This window comes from Hordeum vulgare, chromosome 5H, assembly GCF_904849725.1.
Source record: "Hordeum vulgare subsp. vulgare chromosome 5H, MorexV3_pseudomolecules_assembly, whole genome shotgun sequence".
Taxonomy (NCBI): Eukaryota; Viridiplantae; Streptophyta; class Magnoliopsida; order Poales; family Poaceae; genus Hordeum; species Hordeum vulgare.
In genome coordinates this window covers 384,288,185-384,304,961 of record NC_058522.1, presented here as the reverse complement: position 1 = coordinate 384,304,961, position 16,777 = coordinate 384,288,185, and positions in this window count along the sequence as shown.

Here is a 16,777-nt window from a genome sequence, read left to right as displayed (position 1 = left end):
ATTTATAAAAAATACTGGGCCAAAGAAGTACCAGAGGGGAGCCAGCAGGAGGCCACAAGCCTGCTAGGCATGACCTCCCCCCTAGTCGCGCCTAGGGGTCTTGTGGGCTCCCTGGTGGCCCTCTGGCCCCCCTCTTTTGCTACAAGAAGGGTTTCATTCCAGAAAAATCAAGAGGAGGCTTTTCGGAGGATTCGCCGCTGCAACGAGGCGGAACTTGAGCAGAACCAATCTAGAGCTCCGGCAGGACGATCCTGCCAGGGAAACTTCCCTCCTGGAGGGGGAAATCGTCGCCATCGTCATCACCAACACTCCTCTCATCGGAGGGGACTCATCACCATCAACATCTTTATCAGCGCCAGCTCATCTCCAAACCCTAGTTCATCTCTTGTAACCAATCTCCGTCTCGCGACTCCGATTGGTACTTGTAAGGTTGCTAGTAGTGTTAATTACTCTTTGTAGTTTATGCTAGTTGGATTACTTGGTGGAAGATTATATGTTCAGATCTTTGATGCTACTCATTACCTCTCTGGTCATGATTATGATTATTCTTTGTGAGTAGTTACTTTTGTTCCTGAGGACATGGGATAAGTCTTGCTATAAGTAGTCATGTGAATTTGGTATTCCTTCGATAATTTGATGTGTTGTATGTTGTTTTTCCTCTAGTGGTGTTATGTGAACGTCGACTACATAACACTTCACCATTATTTGGGCCTAGAGGAAGGCATTGAGAAGTAGCACTACAAGAAAACAGACTTTAAGTAACACAATCATGTAACAGATTAAAAAATGTGTTACAAGTGAAATTGTTGTAACACATCATTTTGTGTCCAACGACAGGCAGTAACACAGACTATATAAGACCTTAAAATGTGTTACATCAATATTACAACGGTAACATATAAATATATGTTGGTTGAATGTGTTACATAGATTTTGATATGGTAACATATAAATAAATGTGTTACGTGTTAGTATCACATAAGCATGGCTGATACATATTTTTGCATGTTCTATTATTTATATGGGGACTAGAAAAACCAAAAATCAACTGCATACATAGATCACAAATAACTTTGACATATAGGGCGCATGTGTCAATATGATTTTTTATAAGTATGTTATTATCTTGGTAAATAGTGTTCGCATTCTTTGGTAATATGGTATGAAAAAACAATATAGTTTGGTTGGTAAATACCAAACTATTTTTGGTATGGTTGTAGTGTATTGACCATTTTTTATGTGAATTTTAGGATGACTCGGTGACCATAAATGTGAAATGCATACTTTAAAATGATCATATGAAATTCAGTATTTGAAGTCAATACTCACAAAGGAGTGGAAGACCAACAACACACGAGAGCTTAAATTTGGGCATCGTTTTAAGAACCGGACCGACGGTTTCACTCGAAAAAGAAGGAACTAAGGCCTCGTCCGGGTTTTTAAGGTGTGTCGGTCTTCCAACGAAAAAATGGTAAGTTATTAAATTTTTTGTTTCTTCAATGAATTAAAAAAATCATGTGAAACTAGGAATCACACCATTAACCTTGAGCCGCCGCATGGCCAACGACCCAATACCAACTGGGTTCGATTTTTGTGACCGGTCGAGGGTGAACTAGAAAGTCATGCATTTTTTCAAAAGAAAATTGCCTCTAAAAATATTCAAAAGAAAAAATTGGCACGCAACACACCAGACACCTCAGCGATGACATTTGGCAGGCCGCGCGAGGCCTCGCTCTCCTTCTCCTCGCATTAGGCGTGAGGCGGGATGGAACAAGAGATTGAGAAAAAGGTTGCCTCGAAAATGAGACGTTTTAAGAGCATCATTACAAAGCATGTCTACACGGATATGAGACGTCTAAGAGCATCCTTATTCTCCTAGAGACGCACCGATAAATTAATTCTAAATGCAATTGCATATATTCTCTTTTGTTGTATATTTTTTTACGCCCTCCGGTCTATATTACTTGTCGTAGAAATGGATGTATCTAGACGTATTTAGTGCTAGATACATTTAATTCAGAAATAAATAATATGGATCTAAGGGAGTATCTCAATTTCACTTAATAAAATTACTTTCTTATATAAAACAATTTGACTCTCATTTCCATATCAGAAAATATTCAGAAAAATTATGGCATCACACAGAACAATAACAATTTATTACTAAGAGCAGTAGTATTTTACATACTCAATTGTACACATCATCTATAAAAAAATTGGTTCACAAGTCCCGTACGCTGCAAGTAAACTTTTACACCATGCCACTTCTACTACTGATCCGGAAGTAACTAACATCACAAATAGCTCCATAATTGCTGAACTGATCACTGCGCATACAAGAGAAAAATGGATGAGTTAACAGACTAAACAATTTCCGTGTACATGAAATTTGCTAGGTGATAGCACTTGCTCCTTCATATAAAAAGTCGAGCATGTTCCGGTTTATGAGAACATGCTCCTGCTACATGGTGTACTTCATTCAACACACAACAGGTCATATCAAATAGAAAGAAATAGAAGGGCAAGTGAGATGGGTTTCCAGGGAGCTAGATGGGGCACAGACTCAAGACGGCCACATGATTTATGGAGGAAGGGAGGAAGAAAATTCCATCCAAGGCTGCATATTCACCATCTCTACCAGCATTAGCCGCCATGGTGATCAGTTAGGAAGATTCATTCCGTCCAGTGGGTTGTCCGTTGCTGGAATTTGTTTGCCGTCCAGGATATGATGCCTTAAAAATGATAATATATCCATCCACGATGCTCTTTATAAGACAACATAAGAAAAAAAATTGCAGCTTAGAAACCACATGTATGAATTGATCTCTCGCTCTTCTAATACAAGGCATGTCTATTCCAAAAAATATGAGAACATGGGCACAAAGTTCCTATTATCAGTTATGGGGGAGAATGCATGCGCTTAGATAGTTGCTACACGAACATTATTAACTGCATGAAAAATAAATATTCGTTAAGAATACTGACTATCTTATTCTATCAGGATATTCTAAGATGCTTTTTATCAAGAACCTGCATATATACGTGGGTGCCAATAATTTGCATCGACTTTAAATTAAACTAGTAGTTTAGTGAGTACAAAAGACTAGAGTTCGGAAAATAACGACAAATTAGTGTTGTCCTATACTCCTATCTTAACAGAGATAAACAGAGTAAATGAAACGCAAAGATGGATCTGAATCAAAGTCTGATGGACACCAACATCAAACATACAAAAATCGAGTTCAGGTAAAACTATAGTGTATATATAATCATAAAAATGCTGCTCGAACAAAGAAATACCTTTATATGGTTTCCGTCCACTATTCTTCATTGATCAAAGCATTATGAGTAGCATCCACAATTGTTCCCTCAATATCGGATCTTACCCAATGTTGATCTTTCCTTTTCTTTTTAAACATATCTGTAAGGCGAGAAACATGGAATGGCTCAGCGTTTACGTCTCGTGTGCATTCATCATATCCAATGTCACATCTATCTCTAGGTAGGTTATTCTGCATCACCACTGACCAACCTGGGTTCGGTTCATCTTCTATGTAAAAGACATGTACTGCTTGGTTAGGCAAAATAAAAGGCTCATGTTCAATCTTGTCTCCTTTGTGCATCAAATGTGAGAAGTTAACAAGTGTGTAGCCATACTTGTCCTTTTTAATTTCTTTCACAGAAACATCAACCCATTCACACTTAAATATATCCACCAAAAATTGTCCAGAGTAGTTCAACTTAATAATATCAATTATCCTGCCATAGTAAGTCACATCGTCTAAAACAGGGGTCGCATCACCTGGTGCAGTATATGTAGATGTTTTGGCACGTACCATTACTCCACTATTTTGACTCACCCTCTCTAAGCGTTTAGCCCGAAACCGATATCCTCTTGAGTTGTAAGCACGATACCTTTTTCTTGCATCAACCGGGCCACGTGCTAGCCATCTAACATCATTGTTAATACTATCAATACCATTTTCTTTCTCCAATTGAATCATCTGTAGATTAAGTAGTTGTTTAGTAAATGGCTTCAGTTTCACGTATGAAGGATATGAAATATGGACTTACATGAGCTTTGAACCAGTCGTTGAACTTAACATGCTGGATGGACTCGACTGTGTTTGAGGAGACATCACGCTCGCTATTGAGCTCATTAGCGTGAGCTCTGCAAAGTAATTTTATAGTTAGTTTTGAAGTCAAAGAAAGAGTTGTCCAAACATGTCAGAAAAAACTGAAATTGTTTAGAGGATTGAGGTATTACCGAAGGAATAGGTTGACATCTAAGGAGTTGAACAACACATATCTATGTGCTTGGAATTTAGCCAAACCTCTAAGAACATAATTGCCACCCTTTCCTAGTGGCTTTCCTACAAAAGGAAAGAGAGTTGATCCTTGTTCAACATCATCCGCCTCATCGTCATCGTCATCGTCATTTCTTGAAGTCCGGTTATGCTTGGTGGCGAAACCATCAATATATCTTGAACAAAACGTCATGCACTCGTCTGCAAGATATGCTTCTGCAATAGATCCTTCTCGATGTGCTCTGTTTCGCACATATGACTTCAAGACACAGAGATACCTACATAAATAAAAGATGAAAAAATAAGACAAAATTGTTAATGAATGTAGTGCTGCAATAATTAGAAAATATAATGTCTCCTTTTTGAAAGATTACCTTTCCAAAAACCACATTGAACGGTAGGCCACAGGACCAGCTATTTTTGCCTCTGTTGCTAAATGAAGAACCAAATGCACTATAACAGTAAAAAATCCAGGTGGAAATATCATCTTCATACGGCATAATGTTATCTTTATTCTTTCCTCTAACTTCTCAAGATCTCTCACATGAAGAACCTTTGCACTAATTTCTCTAAAATATGCACATAGATCAAACAAGACAGATGTGACATTATCTAGAAGTAAACCTCTCAATGCAACAGGTAATAGTTGTTGCATCAGAACATCACAATCATGGCTTTTAAGGCCTGAAAGTTTCTCTTCAGAAATTTTTGCACATCTTGAGATGTTAGACGAATAACGATCTGGTACACTTGCATGAAGTACTTTGCGAAACTGTTGCCTCTGTTTCTTTGACAAGGTATAAGAAGCAGGAGGAAGAAAATACTTGTCATTGTTTTTTTTTTGAGGATGTAGCTCTGTCCTAATTTTCATCTCTTGCAGGTCTAGTTGTGCCTTTAAATTATCCTTTGACTTGCCCTCTATGCCTAAAAGTGTCCCATATATATTTACACATACATTCTTTTCAATGTGCATAATATCAAGATTGTGGCGGAGCAAATTGGAGTACCAATAAGTCAAATGGGAGAAAAACCCGTTAACAAACTTCCAAGTTTTGGAATCATCAAAGCACTCAATTGATTTTATCTTATCTAAAACTCCAGCTTTAGAATAAAGAGTTGGCTCTGTTCTGTGTTCCTCAAATCCATCAAATAAGTCAGATTCATAACGGAACTCATGATCTGGGTGTAGAAATCGGCGATGTCCCATGAAACAGAACTTCCCCCCATGTTTCAAGCGTAAAGACCAAGTTTCATCACTACATGGGAAACAACCGGACTCAGAACTGGTGCTATGTGCTGAAGCAATTGCAAGCCCAGGGTAGTCACTCATAGTATGCAACAGAACAGCATAAAGTTGGAACATCTCATCTCGAGATGCATCATATGTTTACATTCCAACTTCAAACAACTCAGCTAGTTCCTCATAAACTGGCTACATGAATACATGGAAGTTCTTTCCAGGGTAACCTGGAATAATCAAAGTAAGCAAAAGAGAGGAGGCTTTCATGCATAACCATGGAGGAAGATTATAGGGCACTAAGACCACGGGCCAACGGCTATGTTTGGAACTCATATTCCCAAATGGATTGAACCCATCAAATCCTACTCCATACCTCATGTTCTGGGAGTCTGACGCGATGTGTGTATACTTAGTATCAATGGCCTTCCAAGCCTCTGAATCGGCTAGATGACGCAATGATCCATCCTTCGTGCACTCTTCGTCATGCCATCTTAAAGCTGTGGCTGTATCTTTATGCATGAAAAGCCTCTTAAGCCTCGGCTTAATTGGAAAGTATCGTAACACCTTCCTTGGGATTGCCTTCCTTCTTTACTTCTTAGTCAAAGTAGTTTTATCCGGTATGTTCTTCCACCTTGAAGTTCCACACTCTGAACAAAAATCATCGCTAGCTTTCTCTTTTCGATAAAGTTGGCAGTTATTTTCACAAGAATGAATTCTCACATAACTAAGCCCAAGCTTTCCAATGATCTTTTTAGCATCAGAAAATGTACTAGGTAAATTCTTACCATTAGGAATAGCTTTCTGCAGAACTGGTAGCAAATCATTTAAAGATTTATTGCTCCACTTGTTAGTGGCTTTTATGTTCAAGAGAATAACAATAAAAGAAAGTATGGATAGTTCACAGCCTGGCCATAAAGGTTGATCTGCATCTCTCCAAAGGTCATAAAAAGCTTGGGATTCAGAGTCTCGTCTTGGTTTAGATGGATTTTGGGTTTCAGGTTCTATCGTTGGAGATTCACAACAAACATCTTCCACTAATTGATGCATATTAGATTTTGTTCCTTCAAATTGTGATCATGGCCTTTTGTTTGTTCTCATGTGTGTTGGAGTTTTACCTTGTTTGTTAGCAGAGATAAATGATGTTGTTTCCCCATGGCAACCCCAAACAGTATATCCAGGTGAAATTCCGCTACAAACCAAGTGATCATACACTTCCTCCCGCTTCAATAACGATCCATTGACACATATGAAGCATGGGCAACAGATCTTGGCATCAAAAGTTTTTCCAATGTATGCAAAGTCAAGAAAACCAGCGACACCAGCCAAGTATTTCTCACTTGGTCTAGGAGAAAGCAATAGCTCTTTTATAGATTCTAAATCCATCGATATACTGTGTAACAAAAAGATATTCAGTTTCTGCTCTCAGCGACAAAGGAAGAAAACTAACATGTATTCTTATAATTCCTTAAACATACTTATTAAACCATATTACTAATTAACGCACCAATTCAATAGATGAACAAATTTTAATAAAATACAGAGTAACTAGCAACTACACATATACTAGCAGTTAGCAAGCACAAATCCAGATATGCGCAACTAGCAAACTTCAGCTCCAATTGGACAATCATGACAATGTGAACAACAACATCATTCTTCATATACACAAATAATATCTAGTTCCGTTCCCTAATCTCTCTAATTCTAGTAGTTGACAAACTTCACAAGTTGACATATGACATAAAGATGCTGTCATAGAAAAGTAGAATTAGTAAACAAAGTGGAGAAGAGAGAGTTCATATACAACGTACTGGTCAGGAGCAGAGGAAGGTTGGAGAGGAGGGAGGCAACCGGAGGGACGACTGGAGTAGCTGGATGCTGGAGCCTAGGCGGCGAAAGCGCTGGCGCGGTCGTACGAGCTGGCGTGTTGGCCCTAAGCACCTCGTGGCGCGGCGCCCCGGCGTGTTGGTCCTGGGCTCCTGGTGGCGCGGGCCAGCGTCGCAGCACCGGTGTAGGGCGGGAAGAAGGGGTGGAGGGGCGGCGACGGAAAGGCCGAACCCCGGAGGGGAAGGGACTGAGGGGCGAGGCGAGGGAGGCAGGAGATGGCCGGCCTGGCCGCCTGAGCCGGACCGAGGGATGAGGCGAGGGAGTCTGAATCGAGGGAGGGAGCTAGCAGATTAGGTTAGGGAAAAGGGGATCGGGGAGGGAGCTAGCAGATTAGATTAGCTAGCAGATTAGGTTAGGGAGTCCGAGTCGGTCCTGTCTGGTCACTGTTCATCAAAAAAATGGAGGAATTTGTATTTTTTTATAGCTAGCACCATAACGTATTTCATCATCAGATTTTATACACATGTAAAACACATCCATATGAACTTGTATGATTTTTTATCGGACCCAGGACATCAATATTGTCCAGTTTTTATCGGTTTGGATCGGCCGCCAACTCCGCGCCCGTCTGCCTTTTTTTGGGGTCGGACGTGCGCTCAACGCGGACGACCCATTTTATGTCCGGACATTAGATTAAAAAGGACATAAAACCACCACGCAGGTCTTCTTCTTGGGCGGCGTGGCGGCCTTGCGGGGTCGCTTGTGTTGCCTCTGGCTTCGGCGGCGGCGACGGGGCGAGGCCATGGAGGCGATGGCAGCGGCGGCCTCGAGGTCGTCGCCCATGGCGGTGGGAGCGAGCGCGGGAGTGAGCAGGAGGATTTGGAGAAAATGAAGGGAAAAAATTGCCGCTTTGTCGCTCACTTGTCGAGGGAGGGAAGTGGGCGCACGCCTCGTGCGTCCGCTCCGTCTCTGCGTCGACGCAAATCAGTCTCATAATTGGGCCAGGAATGGATCGGCAGAAGGACAAAAAGCGGCCAGGAATGGGTCGTCTAGGTTATTGGTTCTGGGTTTTTTAACCATATCGTTAGCCCGGGTCCTTTTTTTAAACTAAGGTCCAACATAATGGAGAGGTCGTTGCGATGACCCATAATCCTGACAACTGCCTAACTTCCGTCCATGGACTTTGTTGATTGCTAAAAAGTCAACCGACTTACCTCGTCGACTGAATTACAATGTTTTTTCTTTAATGAACCATCAAGGTAGCATGTTTTTTTGGTTAAATGCAAATAGAGTTAGTATTTTTAATTATTGGTGTAGTTAGTATCCTCTTCCTTTACTCACTCTCGTCATGTAGGTGGAAGGAAGGACGGAACTAGTTTAATATGCCAGCCTCCCATATATGTCGTTGTAGCACTGTCGGTGCTCGGCCACACCTAACGTATCTCGTCATCACCACATTGTAGAACCACTCCATGTGCTCTTACCACCCATCAAAAGTCGCCGGCCTTGTGATCTCGGCTTTCTCCAATGCGTGTCGTAGCTTACCTGGGTAGTCTTGTAGGAATAAAACGATCTTGGTCGAGCTGACCGATCTGGAGTGAGATCAATCGGCCAAATTACAATGTTTTTCTTTAACCAACCATCTAGGTTGGATGTTCTCATTTTCGCTCTTGCTGTAAGCGGAAGAAAGGAGGGGACTGGTTCGATGTGCTAAACTCTCATGTCTATCATTATAACACCGTCGGTAGCCGGTCGCACCCGACAGATCTCCTCGTCGCCACTTTCTAGCACCACCTCATGTGCTCTTAGCACGCATCAAAAGTTGTCGACCTCGTGGTCATAGCTTTCTTCCTCGTTGGCTTTGTGGCCGCAACTTTCTTCCACGCCACTCTCAGATCTGTCAATCACAATGTTTTTATTTAACAAACCATTACGATGATCATAACAACACCGGGACAATCGTCACTACTATTTAACTACATCTAACTTCCCTCTCAAGAAAAAATAAAATCAAATATACTTTTTATGCAAAAAACACTTTCAGATAATTTCCATGACAAACAAATAAATATATGTAACAATGTCCCACTTCTTCTAAAACAATTTCCCTCCAGTTTTTTATGAATAAAAAAATAATAGATCCAAATTTACCTCCAGTTATCGACTGTGAAAAAATAAATATTTTCACGCGCATAAGCTCTAATTTCGTGGTTACTTTTCCCTCCAATTATCTAAAAGACACTGAATAAATCACGCATCATCAACCGCCTGACCGCCCACAATGCCTTTTCCATCGCCACCCTTCGGCGCCAAGCCCGGCCATCGCGTGCAACCCCCCTCCCCTCCTCAACTAGTCCAGCCGTAACCTCAGCCCCCTCCCCACCTCAACTCCGGCTGCAGCAACCCCATCCCCCAGCCGTAAGCTCACCACCCTCCAAAGCAGAGTACGCCGCCCTGCAGCGCCTAGCCCGGCCATCGGCTACAGCAACCCCCATCCCACTAGATCGATCTGGATCTTCCTTGACCTGCCTCAGAATCGTTTGGATCGTTGCGGCTACAACTTCGTGGATCTTCAGCTCCGACTCCTCTCCGGGCTGGTATTGATTCGAATGTCTCCCCCTTCTCTGATCAGAACACCCCCTTGTGTAATCTGATCCTATTGTTTTATGTTTGCTGCACGGCAAGACAAGCATCAGGGTATGCTGAAAATTTGCTATTGACGTACATATGTATTGTGTTTTTCTTATTCTCCCCATGAGGATGATCTTTTTCTTGCATTCTTCTCAAACTGAATCATAATATTGCAGTGTCCTCTATTTTGTACAAGATTGTTAGAACATTTTTGCTCCTGCCAAAACATTGGATTGGGTACAGAAGTTTGTAATTTTTATGAACTATAGTTAACCGAATTTTTTGATAGTAGATAACTGAAATTTTTGACAGTAGCTAACTGAATTTTTTGACAGTAGATAATTGAATCTTTTGACAGTAGCTAACTGAATTTTTTGACAGTAGATAACTGAATTTTTTGGCAGTAGATAACTGAAATTTTTTGACAGTAGCTAACTGAATTTTTTGACAGTACCTAACTGATGTCGCTGAAGCCATGGTAGACTGATTTGTTGTGCTAGTTTAGCTTACTATAGGATGTCCATATAGAGGTGGTCAGAAGGATTAATGATCTATTTGGGTTGAAATTCAATTAAATCAGACCTGACATGGTAAACATAGGCTTTGAGCAAGTCTTTGACAATTTCTGAATGATGGTTAAACCAGCAAGTTCAACCTTTCTGTTGCAAATAATAAGCAAGTCTAGACCCTTCAAACCCGTCATTGAAAAAATCCAAACATCAAGCGTAAGGCTTTGTATAAGCTCTGTCCACAAGATTTGGACGTCGATCAATGGCGTGGGCTTGTTAAATTTTGGAACTCGAAAAAAGGAAGGGTAATGAATGTGATACTGTACTTTCTTGTTTTTAAATTTAAATGTGAGTTCTTGGGCTGATCTTATAAGTTGCACTTATGATATGATTGCATTGTAATAGGCCCTTGCTGAGAAGAACATAATTAGTCGTTCCCTCGTAAAGAATTCACATAATGCTGGCACAAAGAGTTTTGCTTGTTGAAGTGAAGACATGGTGAGTAATCTTCATTGTTGAATTATTTTTCTCTGTCTCTTTTGTCATATGGGTGTTCTTTCTGTTTTGTAGAGGCAAGCTGATCCTGAAAAGAAACGACCACACAGATCACAGGTTTATTTAGCAACTCACAAGAAGAAGGATGATGCTAATGCTGAAAATATAGATAGAAATGAGCGTCTGGTACAGATTTAATATAAAAATTATCTAATTGCTCTTGAAATCAACTTACAGTTCAACCTAACAAGCAGTATATGAATGATTCTTGTCTTATAGGATCGATTGAAGAATCTAATAACTGAGCGACCAGAGTTGGCAAAAAATTTGAATGGAAAAGTTGCATGGGAAGGTGATGCCCTGCAGGAAGTATTAGGGAAAGAAAAGATTGGGCAAGTGCATGGCATGGGTTTGCTTCCAACTCCTAAGAAAGTATATGGTTGGACACCACGGTATCTAAAGAACATCAATATGACTACAACTGATGGATCACCATATGAAGTTGAACATGATGTTTGGGAGGAACTAGCAAAGATGAAGGAACATATTAAAAGGCAAGACCAAATTATTGAACATATGAAAAACAAAGAAGGCCATGTGAATAATGAAGCAGAACAGGTAAAGGACTTCTTTATCCCAACTTTTGTATGCATTTCTATCAATAGTTTACCCAGATTTGTTAGTTCTGTAGGAAAACCTCCAATCAAATGCTAATGGTATTTCTCGGTTACCAATACTACATGGTCAAAGAAAGGTAGTGTTAATACATGGCTATATCATTGCTTGTCAATTGAAACCTTTGTATTAATATTTCAATTTGTAGAGAATACAATGCAATGGACCTGTTGAGGCGCGCTCGTCTATGCAACACCACATTTATGAGGATAATAACTTATCTTGTTCGCACGAAAAGGTTATACCTACACTTACTCCCACTAATATCAGAAAGATAGAATATAAGATAGTTACTTGCTTACCATTGTTGTATCATGGAACTAGGCTGGCGACCATGATGTTAACCAATTACAAATTCAACAAAATTCATCATCGCCGCATGACCTTGTTATTGATTCTGTGCTAGAGGTTATTTCTGTGTGCTTTTGAGTTTGAAGTTGCAAGTTTCTGTAGCTTGAAGATATCAATACATTTCCATCTAATATATTGTCTCTTGGTAGGTGAGGGAAATGAGGGATCCTACGGGTGATTCTTTTTCAAGACAGAACCGGCAGGGTACTAGAACTGAACATCCGCACTTAGCTCGCTCAAGAAAAAGGCATACTTCTACCATCAAGGTAAAGATCCGCTAGGGGCCATGGTTTAATGCAGCCAAATTCCCAACCCAAACCACGCTATCATGCTTGCTTGAGAACTTGATTTTGTTACAACTTTTTTTATCTGCTATATGCAAGTAAGGCTTAGTTTGGAACACGGTTTTTATAAAGCCAATGTATTTGTTTGATCTGCTATATGCAAGTATGGTAGTGTACGACCATATTAATCACCTACAGTTACATGGCCATGCAGAAATTGAGTTTCCTGTAGTCTTGTGTACAAGTGTGCTCCAACTACCAATTTATTTAGCGATCTATCTTTAGGGAAATTCGTTTTGGCTCTAGGGTGCAAATGCACCTGAAATCTGTATTGTCCCTTGTTCTCGTGATCTGAGCTCTTTCATGTATTTAACATCGTATTCATGGGCGTCTCCCCATTTTGGAACAGTGGTCTGGCCCACCCCGGACTACATTTAATTTTCGTGTAGACGTTAGGGACGTTGGTCCAGACGTAGAAACTAACTGCCAAGTTAACAGCCGGAGGTGTACAGTGTACACTGCAAGCCATCAGCCCTACCTAAATGTCAGACCAAGCAACGTATAGCATTTTGCCAATAGTCTGTAGACTACGCGGACGCTGCATCATCGTTATCTATGCTCCTGAATCACAGCTAAATTGGCCACTTTGATATGGCCCTTCAACAGCTTCATGTCTCGCACACCGAGCGCTCGTCCCATGCCCGTTTGTAACCGTCAGTTGCTGCTATACGTACGTACACCTGCCATTCTGTATTCCTAATTTTCTAACTGGTTTCTAACTGGTGTATGTAGCACCGAATGCACTTTGGTACATATCTTAGAGCAAACCTGTGCGGATAGCATAACAAGATCACTTGGACCAAGAGCCAAAACGCCCCTCCCTCTATCTTTACTACTATATATGGCATGGCACATGTATAAAAAATTGTGGCAGCAGATTTCTTATGGATAAATAGGATGTTACTATTCATCTCGTAAATTTTTGCATTTCTCCATAATAAAAATACATGCAAGTTACTTTTCTATTTTTTCATAGCTCTGTAGCAAAGCACGGGCATCATGCTAGTTATTCCCAATAAACTGGGCTGACATTAAAAAGTGTTCACATTGTTCATGTAAATTATATTATCATTGTCATTGAATGTTAATATTGATCATAATATAGGCTGGTTCCAAAGTAGTTTTGAAGACTTCAACATATCCCAACAAGAGGAATGTTGCATATGGTACTATTCGTAGTACTGATTCAAGAACTAAGGCGTGTGGTATTGAGTTAGGTGCTGAATTTGCCCTTGTGCGCATAGATCAACCTTTGCTTGATAATGAGGAGTTGGTAAGGGAAGTTTCTGATTGCAAGACAATTGGTGAAGCGTTCTCTTCAGGATACTTAATTGCATGGCCTTCAGCTTTTATAAGTTAAATCTTCTCTTCAACATTCTCAAATCATATTTGTGTGCATTTAAACACATATATCTAACATGCAATTTTCTTTTACAGATTCGAGAGAAGGATAATTGAGTCACAGTTGAATTCTTGGATGCGGAAGCAAATAAAATCTGAAGATTTTATCTACCAATAGTCGTAGTTTACATTCATAGATTGAAAAATGTAACACAATCCAAAAGTTCTTTTTCTTTCGTCCAGTTGATGCAAATTCTATGGTGTAATATTCTTCATAGTTGTGTTTTCTATGCTAAAAATGATATGAATGATATCTTTATTGTAATACATATGTATCATAGACTTGTATATTCTTAATTAGTGTCTTCATATTGGGGATTTCTATGTGTGTTGTGCTTCTATTTCTATACCAATTTTATGTTGCGGGCATAATGATAAAATGGTCAACCACTTGCGCAATTGCATCAATTTTATTAAATAAATTTATATTCCATAAAAGGGGTACTAAATTTTGTGATTAATAATAAAAAATACACCAATTATGTTACCATATTGATATAATAGTGTTACTATAATTACAAAATTTTGTTACTCGAGTACTTAACAACTATAAATCATAGTGTTACAATAGCCCGATATTATATTATTAGTATGTGTACCGCTTGTGTTACTAGAGTTAGAAAAACATGTTACCACCAATGTTGTACGTCCGTGCAAATGTGTTACTCTGGGTGTTACTATAACTATAAAAATGTGTTACGAGTGTGTTTAGTAACACATAATATGCATGTTACTATACTTTAATTATAACACTATTTTTAACATATGGTAACAATTACTATGTGTAACAGTTGACATCACTTAGTAACACGGGATAATGGAACACATTTCAAAATGTGTTACTCTCTCACCTAGTAACACATTTTTGGGCCTGTAGTAACACAAGACGGTGTTACCAAAGGTCTGTCCTATTGTAGTGTAGTAAGTATATGATGGGTTGCTAGAGTGACAGAAGCTTAAACCCTAGTTTATGTGTTGCTTCGTAAGGGGGTGATTTGGATCCACTAGTTTAATGTTATGGTTATACTTTGTCTTAATTCTTCTTTCATAGTTGCGGATGCTTGCGAGAGGGGTTAATCATAAGTGGGATACTTGTCCAAGTAAGGGCAGTACCCAAGCGTCGGTCCACCCACATATCAAACTATCAAAGTAGCGAACGTGAATCATATGAACATGATGAAAACTAGCTTGACAGAAATTCCCATGTGTCCTTGGGAGCGTTTTACCTCCTATAAGAGTTTGTCCAGGCTTGTCCCTTGCTACAAAATGGATTGGGCCATTTTGCTGCACCTTTGTTACCGTTGTTACTTGCTACTTGCTACGAATCATCTTGTCACACAACTACTTGTTACTCATAATTTCAGTGCTTGTAGAGATTACCTTGCTGAAAACCACTTGTTAGATCCTTCTGCTCCTCGTTGGGTTCGACACTCTTACTTATCGAAAGGGCTACGATAGATCCCCTATAATTGTGGGTCATCACTTATGGAGCCAAAATAGTGGAGAAGGGGAGGAGTTTGACTAGTAGGAGGAGTCCTCCTAAGCGCCTCCACCAAACCCACTTGGAGGACTCCTCCTCCTCCTCTTGGGCACGGCCGGCCAACCCTAGGGGAAACCCTAGGTCGCCACCCCTTCCCCCTCCCACCTATATATAGTGGAGGGGACAGAGGGCATCAGTTCCTCAATCCAAGGTGCGGCCCCCTCTCTCCCCCTCTAGTTCATTCTTCCTCTAGATTAGGTTCGGCAGTACAGGGCGAAGCCTTGCCGGATCAGCTCTTCCACCATTGCCACCATGCCGTTAGGCTGCCGGAGAACTCAGCTACCTCTCCGCCCCTCTTGCTGGATCAAGAAGGCGGAGATCGTCATCGAGTTGTACGTGTGCTGAACGGGGAGGTGTCATCCATTCGGCACTAGATCGGGATGGATCATGACGGGATTGCGGGACGGATCATGATGAGATTGTGGGACAGACTGTGATTTGGATCGCAAAAATGTTCGACTACATCAACCACGTTATATACGCTTCCCCTTAGTGATCTACAAGGGCATGTAGATACAATCTCTCCTCTAGTAGATGTGCATCTCCTAGCTTGAGCTTGGTGAGCGTAGGAAATTTGTTGTTTCCCATGCGATGTTCCCCAAGAGTGGTATCAGAGCTAGGTCTGTGTGTAGATGACATCACGAGTAGAACATAAAGGAGTTAGTGGGCGTTGATATTCAAATTTCTTCCCTCCTTAGTCTTTTCCTGATTCAGCGGTATTGTTGGGTGAAGCGGCCCGGACCAACCTTACTCGTACGCTTACGAGAAACCGGTTCCATCGACTGACATGCAACTAATTGCATAAAGATGGCTGGTGGGTGTATGTTTCTCCTACTTTACTTGAATCGGATTTGACATAGGCGGTCCTTGGAGAAGGTTAAATAGCAACTTGTGCATCACCTTGTGGTTTTGCGTAGGTAAGAATCGTTCTTGCTAGATACCCATAGCAGCCACGTAAGACATGCAACAACAAATTAGAGGATGTCTAACTTGTTTTTGCAGGGTATGCATATGATATGATATGGCCAACGACATGATGTGATATATTTGATGTATGAGATGATCATGTTGTAATAGTTAAATATCGACTTGCATGTCGATGCTACGGCAACCGGGAGGAGCCATAGGGTTGTCTTTAATTATTTTGCGTTTGGTGATACTTTACTTTATCTCTAAGAGGTAGCAATAGTAATACATGCATAGTTGGGGCGACAACCTCAATGGCAACATGATGATGGAGATCATAGTGTTGTGTCGGTGACGATGGAGATCATGTCAGTGCTTCGGAGATGGAGATCAAGAAGCACAATAACATGGCCATATCATGTCACTTATGAATTGCATGTGATGTTAATCCATTTTATGCACCTTATTTTGCTTAGTATGATGGTAGCATTATAAGGTGATCCCTCACTAAAAAAATTCAAGATAAAATTGTGTTCTCCCCGAGTGTGCAC